Source organism: Rhea americana, unplaced genomic scaffold (assembly GCF_003343005.1).
Source record: "Rhea americana isolate MKP2758 unplaced genomic scaffold, rheAme1 scaffold_570, whole genome shotgun sequence".
In the NCBI taxonomy this organism is placed as follows: Eukaryota; Metazoa; Chordata; class Aves; order Rheiformes; family Rheidae; genus Rhea; species Rhea americana.
This window is the reverse complement of record NW_028186724.1, coordinates 12,110-21,170: the sequence shown is the minus strand read 5'-3', so window position 1 is coordinate 21,170 and position 9,061 is coordinate 12,110.

Here is a 9,061-nt window from a genome sequence, read left to right as displayed (position 1 = left end):
AGCCCTGGGGATTGCTCTGGGCACCCCCATCACAAAGCCTTGGCAGTCTTCATGGGCACAGCCATCCCCATGGCCTTGCCTCCAAGCCTCTGCTTYCAGCTTTGGAGCCTGCCTGGCAGCTGAGAGCTGCACAGCACCACCAAGGTTCCTCTCTCCAGCTGTGCACTCTGTGCCCCTTGCACAGGCTGCCCTTCTTCAGGCACTCCAGAACACACAGCCACTCCAAGGCCACCCCTCTTGCTCTGCCTGCTAATCCTCTGCCCCATGCTCTCCATTGGCTCCTTGTCCAGTGCACGGCACAGCTCTCTCCTTTCTGCTGCTTTGTTTTTCCACATCACCCAGCACCTTTCCTTGCCACCCCAGGCCATGACTTCCTCATTCTTCTTGCAGTCACCCTCTCTTCCAAGTTGCTCCTGCTAATAGGCTCTTCTCCCCAGCTTGCCCAGTTGCTTAACCATCACATCAGCAGATGGCAGCAGTCTCCTTCCACGGGAAGTCTGACAACCTTCAGACTACTGCCCTCTACTGCTCTGTCATGTGGGTGCTAATAATATGGAGAGCAAACCAGAAACAATCAGGCAGGACTTCAGAGCTCTGGGCATGGTGGTAAAGGGTCTAGGAGCCCAGGTGGTCTTGTCATTGGTCGTGCTGATGAGGGAGAGGGATGGGAGGAGGAGCAGAAAAATTACCCAAATTAACAACTGGCTGTGCTGCTGATGTTGGCAACAGGGTTTTGGTTACTATGATCATGGGACATTGTTTGAAGTTCAGCAACTGGTGGGGAGAGATGGGATCCACCTCACTATATGGGGCAAGTGTGTCTTTGCCAACAGGCCACCTGGCCTACGAGGAAGGGTGTCCTGCTGGACTTTGTCCTTACGAACAGAGAGGGACTGGTTAGAGATGTGAAAGTTGGGGGCAGCCTTGGCTGCAGTGACCACAAGATGGTGGAGTTCAGGACCTGTAGGAAAGAAGTAAGGCAACAAGCAGGATTGCAACCTTAGACTTCAGCCTGGTAAAGAGGGCTTTAAACTATGTAGGAAGGGGGCAGGGGAGAGTTAGAGAGCGTAGACAATAAAACACAACTCTGTTGGGAGGCCTCCAGCAGGTGCATGCAGCTGGGAATGTGCCTTTGGGACATGGCTATGGGCAACCGCTGTACATCCTTCCTGCCATGATCTTACTGCAATCGCAGAGACGTGATGGGATAGCTCACATGATTGGAGCACTGTCATGGATGCCATGTGCCTTTTAGGAGAGACAGGCCAGGAAGGCGAGGTGGTGGAGTTGCTCTTTCTGTGAGAGAGCAACTGGAATGCATCGAGCTCTGCCTAGCAGTGGAGGAGGAGGCAGTTGAGAGCTTATGGGTAAAGATCAAAAGGCAGGCTAGCATGGGGGACACTGTTGTGGGTGTCTACTACAGGCCACTGGACCAGGAAGAGAAAGTTGATGAGGCCTTCTTCAGACAGCTGGAATGCATTGATGATAACTTCTTGTCACAAATAGTGGAGGAGCCTACAAGGAAGGGTGTCCCTGTGAAGGCTGGGGGCAGCCTTGGCTGCAGTGACCATGACATGGTGGCGTTCAGGATCCTGTAGGAAAGAAGTAAGGCAACAAGCAGGATTGCAAGCCTGGACTTCAAGAGAGCAGACTTTGGGCTCTTCAGAGATCTACTTGTAGAAATCTCATGAGTTAAGTCCCTAGAAGGAAAGGGGATCCAGGAGAGCTGGCTAATATTCAAACATCACTTCCTCCAAGCTCCAGAGCGGTGCATCCCTATGAGTAAGAAGTGCAGCAAAGGGGGCAGGAGACCTGCACGGGTGGGCAAGGAGCTCTTGGACAAACTGAGACAGAAGAAGAAAGTACACAGAGTGTGGAAGAGGGGACAGGCTACTTGGGAGAATTATAGGAATGAAGCCAGAGTATGTAGAGATGCGTCAAGGAAGGCTAATGCCTATTTGGAATTGAGTCTTGCAAGGGATGTTAAGGACAACAGGAAGGGCTTCTTAAAATACATCTGGAGCCTCGATGTAAGGGAGAAAGTCTGGAGAAAGGAAGACTTTCCTTTGGTTGAGGAGGATAGGATTAGAGATCTTCTGGGCAAGCTTGACATCCGCAAATCCATGGTCCCAGATGGGATGCACCTACGGGTCCTGAGGGAGCTGGCGGATGTTCCATCATCTTGGAAAGGCCCTGGAGAACTGGAGAGGTGCCTGAGGACTGGAAGAAAGCCAGTGTCACTCCAGTCTTCAAGAAGGGAAGAAGGAGGACCCAGACAACTATAGGCCCATCAGCCTCACCTCCATCCCTGGAAAGGTGATGGAACAGCTCATTCTGGATATCATTTCCAAGCATATGGAGGAAAAACAGGTGATTAGAAGTAGTCAGCATGGATTAATCAAGGGGAAATCCTCCTTAACCAATCTGATAGCCTTCTGTGATGGAATGACTGGCTGGGTAGATGAGGGGAGAGCAGTGGATGTTGTGTACCTTGACTTGAGCAAAGCTTTTGGCATTGTCTCCCATAACATCCTCCTAGAGAAGCTCAGGAAGTGTGGGTTACATGAGTGGGCAGTGAGGTGGATGGAGCAGTGGCTGAAAGGCAGAGCTCAGAGGGTTTTCATCAGTGGGGCGGAGTATAGTTGGAGGCCTTTGGCTAATGGCTCAGTACTGGGTCCCATCCTGTTCAACTTCATCAATGGCCTGGATGAAGGGACAGAGTGCCTCCTCAGGAAGTTTGCTGATGATACCAAGCTGGGAGGAGTGGCTGATCCACCTGAGGGCTGTGTTGCCATTCAGAGAGACCTGGACAGGCTGGAAACGTGGGCAACGAGGAACCTCATGCAGTTCAACAAGGGCAAGTGCAGGGTCCTGCACCTGGGGTGAAATAACCCTAGGCACCAGTACATGCTGAGGGCTGAGCTTCTGGAGAGCAGCTCTGCAGAGAAAGACCTGGGAGTGCTGGCGGATGACAAATTGACCATGAGCCAGCAATGTGCCCTTGTGGCCAGGAAGGCTAATGGTTTCCTGGGGTGCCTTAGGAAGAGTGGTGTCAGCAGGTCGAGGGAGGTGATCCTGCCCCTCTACTCAGCCCTGGTGAGGCCTCATCTGGAGTACTGTGTCTAGCTCTGGACTCCCCAGTACAAGAGAGACATGAAGCTACTGGAGAGAGTCCAGTGTAGGGCTATGGAGATGATCAGAGGACTGGAGCATCTGCCCTATGAAGAACAGCTGTGAGAGCTGAGCCTGTTTAGCCTGGGGAAGAGAAGACTGAGGGGGGATCTTATCAATGTGTATAAGTACCTGAAGGGAGGGTGTCAAGGGGAAGAGACCAGACTCTTTGCCGTGGTGCCATGCGACAGGACAAGAGGCAGTGGGCACAAACTGAACCACAGGAAGTTTTGCCTGAACATGAGGGGGAATTTCTTCACTGAGAGAGTGACGGAGCACTGGAACAGGTTGCCCAGAGAGGTTGTGGAGTCTCCTTCTCTGAAGATCTTCAAGTCCCCTCTGGATTCAACCCTGTCTAACATGTTCCAGGTGACCCTGCTCGAGCAGGCAGGTTGGACTAGCTGGTCTCCAGAGGTCCCTTCCAACCTTACCCCGTCTGTGATTCTGTGATTCCTGTGTCACATTTCTCAGCATCACATGGGAACACAGCTACACAGGGCATCTCAGGCAGCGATGGCCTCTCTATGTGCCTTTATGCAAAGTTCTCATCATTGACTGAAATGCATTGAAAAAATAGCCCTTTGCAAGAACTAGGTAAGCTTACATATTTATACATATGTATATGTTATTCTTCATGATATACCTTCTGGCAACACTCTGAAGAAAAGTTGTTCTGAGAAACTACTATGTTCAGATTGACATGTCTCCTCTCCCTTCTTCTTCCTCTCTGTCCTCTCTTCCTCTGTCTAGTCTGTCTTTACAGAGGCTTCATGGCCCCTCTGCCCTCCTTGGAGCTCTCCTGTTGGATCCTGCTAAGTATATCCTGAATAAGCTGAGACATCTACCAGAATGTCACTTTGACTGGTGTGTCCTTTTATCCTTACTACAAGGTCTTGACTGGCTCATCACATGCTCCAAGGAGAAGTCCCTTGCACTCCAGCCACCTCTCTGCAACCTCCTCGCCACTGCAGCCTACCTACCTCCAGAGCCCATTTTCATCCTGACACCTGCACTGTCCCAGGTCCTGAAGCACAGCACTGCCTTTCCAGCTCTGCACCAGAGCCTGGACAGCAGCACTGCAGTGTGTGGGCATGTCCTCAGAAGTCCAGAGTCAAAAATGTGCTGGATTCAGGGAGCCAGGGCTGTACAGTCTCCCAGGAGAGCCAGGTGCTGGGTGTATGCACAGTGCCAGGCACAGCACTCAGGGGAGAAGCTCTGCCCCAAGGTCACACTGAAAAGCCCAAGGACCAACAGAGCTCCAGAGATGGGAACTGCTTTCCCCAGGCTCAGCCAGAAGGAAAGCTGGACAAAATTCATGGGAAAGGGGAAAAATTTCCTCAGATTTGCTATGTGGTCTCCCCCATGGCTTTGGAGATTGGCAAGGACTAACTTCACAGATAAAACCAAAAAAGAGCCACCTACAGGAGAAGCCCATTTTGAGGCTCACTGAAGCACTTTATGCTGTCATATGGGATGCCACCTGACTTTGATCCTGTCTTGGAAAAACACCATACCCCAAACTCCAGCTTCCTACACAAGCCTGCCCAGTACAGAGTCAGTGTAGGGGCACAGAAGTGACCTCTCTAGWGCCCCATCTGAGATATTTCACAGCCTTTGGCRTCATCTGGAGATGTTCCTGAAGGACTAATCAGAAATGTTTGGAACATAACTGGGGTGAGAGGAGGTGACTACTTTCCAGAACACGATAGGAAATCTCTCCCTGCTCTCTCCCTGGCTGTGCCATCTCCATGGCAMTTACCTATTGAGCCCCCAGATGACGTGAGCTGAGGTCACAGTGGGATGTGCCACATCACAGGGAGATCTTCCTGATGCCACGGTGGTGTCTTCACTTTCCGACGAGCCCTAGGCGCTGCTGAGCACTGCTCTCACACTCCCCACCACTGTCTTTTAGAACCGGTCCATGGCAAGGAGCAGAGACAGAAGGCAGGGAGGCCACACTGGGGCCTCTTGTCAACAGGCAGAGGAGCTGAGACACATGGGAATGTAATTTTGGATGACAAGATGGGAAGAGTAGCTGTCCTCCCCGGATGGAGAGGTGAGCTGAGGGCAATGCAACAAAGCAGATGAAGGGTTCTTGGACTGTCACCATTAGCTTGGATTCCAATTCCTTGTTCCCAAGGCTGCTGCAGCTCTCCCCTGAGGGTAAGGGCTTCAGGAGCTCCTTCCTAAGATGTCACACAGAGATTGTTAACTGCAAGAATGGCTGTGGCTCTGGAGCTGCAGGGTTGGCTGGAGAGGACTCAGGGCTGCCACGAGAACCCTGCCTAAGGATCCCATCTGACTCAGGAGACAATGTGCAGCCAGGACTCTGGGGTCCAGGGAATGGGACTGTCCTGAGCCCCAAGGCTCCTGTGAGGCCARCTTCATCTTGTTGGGGATGACAGGGTGCAACGTATGTCCTGGTTTCCCTAGGAATGGCTAGTCCTTTGCAGTCTGTCTTTGGGAAGACAGACTTTGTCTCTCCTCCTTTGGCTGCCATTTCCTTGCTACAACCTTTGTGTGGAGGCTGCAGCTTTCTTGGAGAAGTGGTCACCAACAACAGCAGGACTTTTCAGAGCTTTTCTCCTCATTTCCACACTGTCCAGACTTCTTTTCCAAGCTTTTCTCCTCATTTCCACACTGCCCTGCTGTGGTCTAATGTGTATATATGGCCTCAGGTGTCTGGTAACATGACGGTGGTAGATTTATGCTTCCCTGTGCATTCCTGTGAGCTCAAGAAAGCACTGGGCACTGTTATGCCAGACCTGGCCTCCACAATAACATTACTGTAATAAAAGTGGATGTCCCATATGATGTGCCTGAAGTCTRGCCTTCCTTCAGAAGATGGAGTCCAAAATACACCCGGAGAGCACTGCCTGCTGCTCTGCTTGTGAACTCCCTGGGATCCAGGGGACAAGCTCAGAGTCTCCATGTGATTTCTTAGGGACTGAGAGCTGGATCCAGGGTTCATCTGTCATTTACCAGTACCGGTGGAGCTGGTGAATGGTTCCTGAATTTTCTGCCCAAGGCTGTCCCATAGGTGACAGTGCTGATGACAGATGCCCATCCTTATGGAGGGGAATCTGAGCCCCCAGAAGAGCTCAGGGGATCTCCGGGGACAGCATGTGCCTGGGGGTGGTCAGTGAGAAGAGCCTTGTGACTTGGTTTCTGCTACAGAGTATATTTTGTGGTGTAACAAGAATGTGGCTACTCCATCGGGGAAGGGAAGCCTGGAGCTGAGGGTGCCAGGAAGGCAGGGAGGGCAGGGATCCACTGACGAGAGGTGGTGCCCTGCAGTGCCCTGCAGTGTATGGACAAGACGAGCAGAGCAGGTTTGGGAATGGTAACAGGGGTCAGGTCCAGTCTAGCAAAGACCAGACAAGGCTGGAGAGGTCCAACTAGCCATGCTTTGTGTGGGAGGTTGGACTGGAGACCTCCACAGATCCCCTCCCACCAAAACTCCTCTGCGATTCCATGAATTCTTGCTCCTCAGCCTCTRCTCCAACATGACTGGCAAGGGGAGGAGAGCACATAGGCCAGAGCAGAATGAGCCAGACTGGGAGAGCATCAGGAGGAAGATCCAAAGATCCCTTGCTCACCCTTGGGCTTTGGAAAATTCCCTCACACATTCCCAGAGGCTCCATCTGCCTCTTCCATCCTACTCCATGCTCCCCTCCCATTGGCCAGAGTCCAGCATCACCTGGAAGCTCTCTTCCCCATGGGTAGGAGGAGGAGGGCCTTCTCTAGCCCCATGCTGCCTTTTCCACCCTTGGTCTTTGCACTTGCATGTGCCTGGGTCTGCCCACTTGCTTTCATCACAGTCACAATTGCACTGAAGCCCATGAATGTGGTGCTGAAGGGAGGCTGCACGAGGCTGGCCTTTTCCCTTCCATTGGGATACAGAGACCTGCAGGACAACGGAGCTGGCCATGGACCACCCCACAGCTCGGGGAGCAGACAGCAATGGAGGGAGGTGATACGTGGGGCCAGCCTGAGACAATGACTCTGGAGCAGCCTCCCCAGTGTGTCTGTGAAACAGAGGGAACACTCTGGGCTCTTCTTTTCCACACACACCATGTCCTGGTGCCTTTCCCAGGAGGCTAGCATTTGCCCCACAAGCACACAGCTTTGTGCTCCCACACTGCCTGTTCACACACACATGCTGCAAAATGGCAGCAGTTTTCCTCTCCCATGACTTTTTGTGCTTGTGCCAGGCTCAGGTATCTGATGTGCGTCTCCCAGGAAAGGTAGCAGGCTGGGGAGGCTGCTAGAGATGGTGAGGATCCAAAGCAATGGATTCTGGGTTGGAGGGATTATCTGCACCTGAGGAGTGCCTCAGTGAGGCCAGGATTTGTAAATACCATCCAAGGCCACCTCCTCCACCAGCTTAGAGGTGCTGTTGGGCAGGAGATGAAGCTTTTCTGTCACATTTAAGGGTGGAGCTGGCCATTTCTGCTCCATTTCATGACATCTGGCCACTTGCAGCACTGCTCATGGACCACCAGGGTCTGGATGTGGCTCCTCTGGCTTRTCTCTTGAGGAGATGAAGCTCACACCTGTGACCTTTATGGCCAGCAGAGCTCCTTTCCTTGTCAGCTCCTCCATCACCTCTGTCAGGAGGTTGTTGTTAATGCACTCCAGAAACCTCCTGGATGTCTTGTGCCTTGCAGTGTTGTCCTTCCAGCCAGTATCAGGCTCAGTGAGCACCAGGGCCTGCACACAGGAAGCTCCTTCCAGATGTGTGAGGAAGGCCTCATCTTCTGCTTCTTCCTGATCAGGTTTCTGTAGCTGAAACCCAGCTGCTGTGGGGCAGAGAGTTCTACTGGACCTGACTGTGATAAAGAAGCTACAACTGGTTATGGATATGATGGTCAGGAGCAGCCTTGCCTGCAGTGATCGTGAGATAGCAGCAGAAGACTGGAGGTAGCAGCCCTGAAATGCCAGCAGAAAGGAGGCCCTTTTTCATACCAAGGTGATAACCAGCAGTTACAGCCTTCTACCCCTGACTGTGGGACATTCACTCACTGGAAGCTGTCCCTCCCAGATATGTGGGGCAGTTACACACTGGAGCTCTCCCCCTCCCTGCCTCCGTGCTTTTGGCATCTGCCATTAGGCATCGGGGCCTTTGAGAAATCCCTTCCCCTGGTTTTGCTTGAATCTGCAGTTGAGATTTTTCCAAACATCTTCACTCTGAGCAGGAGGAGGTCCTGTCAGTCTCTCCTTCCTCATGGCACAATCAAGTCATATTGGAAACAGAGAGTGCCAGGAATCAGTATTTCCACCTGGGGCACAGTAGGGTTTCTGGGACTTGTTACCACACTGAGGTGGAATAAACTATTTTTTTCTCTCTTTTCTCATGAGAGGGAAACATCTCGAAGGGTTACAAATCATTTCCCTCTTGCACAAGATGGGAGTTTCTGCTTTAGAACTTCACATACCAACTCTCCCCACTGCTTGGAGGCTTTCACTGCATTTTTCCGAGATGGATGCAAGCCCTTGAATCAATTGTGTCCTTTCCTCCGTGCAGCCTGGCTGTACTCCATGTGCAAGGGGCAAGTCCGTTCAACAGAGATCTGCTCAGCACAGTGGGCTGTGGAGCTCAGCAGGGCTTTTCATCTGGCCCTGAGTATGTCCCCTCAACTTTCCCTTCAGCTTGATATCAGTGATGCAAAGAGCTTTTCAGCTGCTGCGGGAGATACCTAAACAGGATAGAGCTGAAGCTGGGCAGATCTAGGCACAACCCATGGGCAGCACTTACAAAATCACAGAATCACAGAATGGTTGAGGTTGGAAGGGACCTTTGGAGATCATCTAGTCCAACCTCCGAGCTCAAACAAGGTAACCTTGGCCACATTAGACAAGATCCCCTCCAGGCAGCTTCTGAGTATCT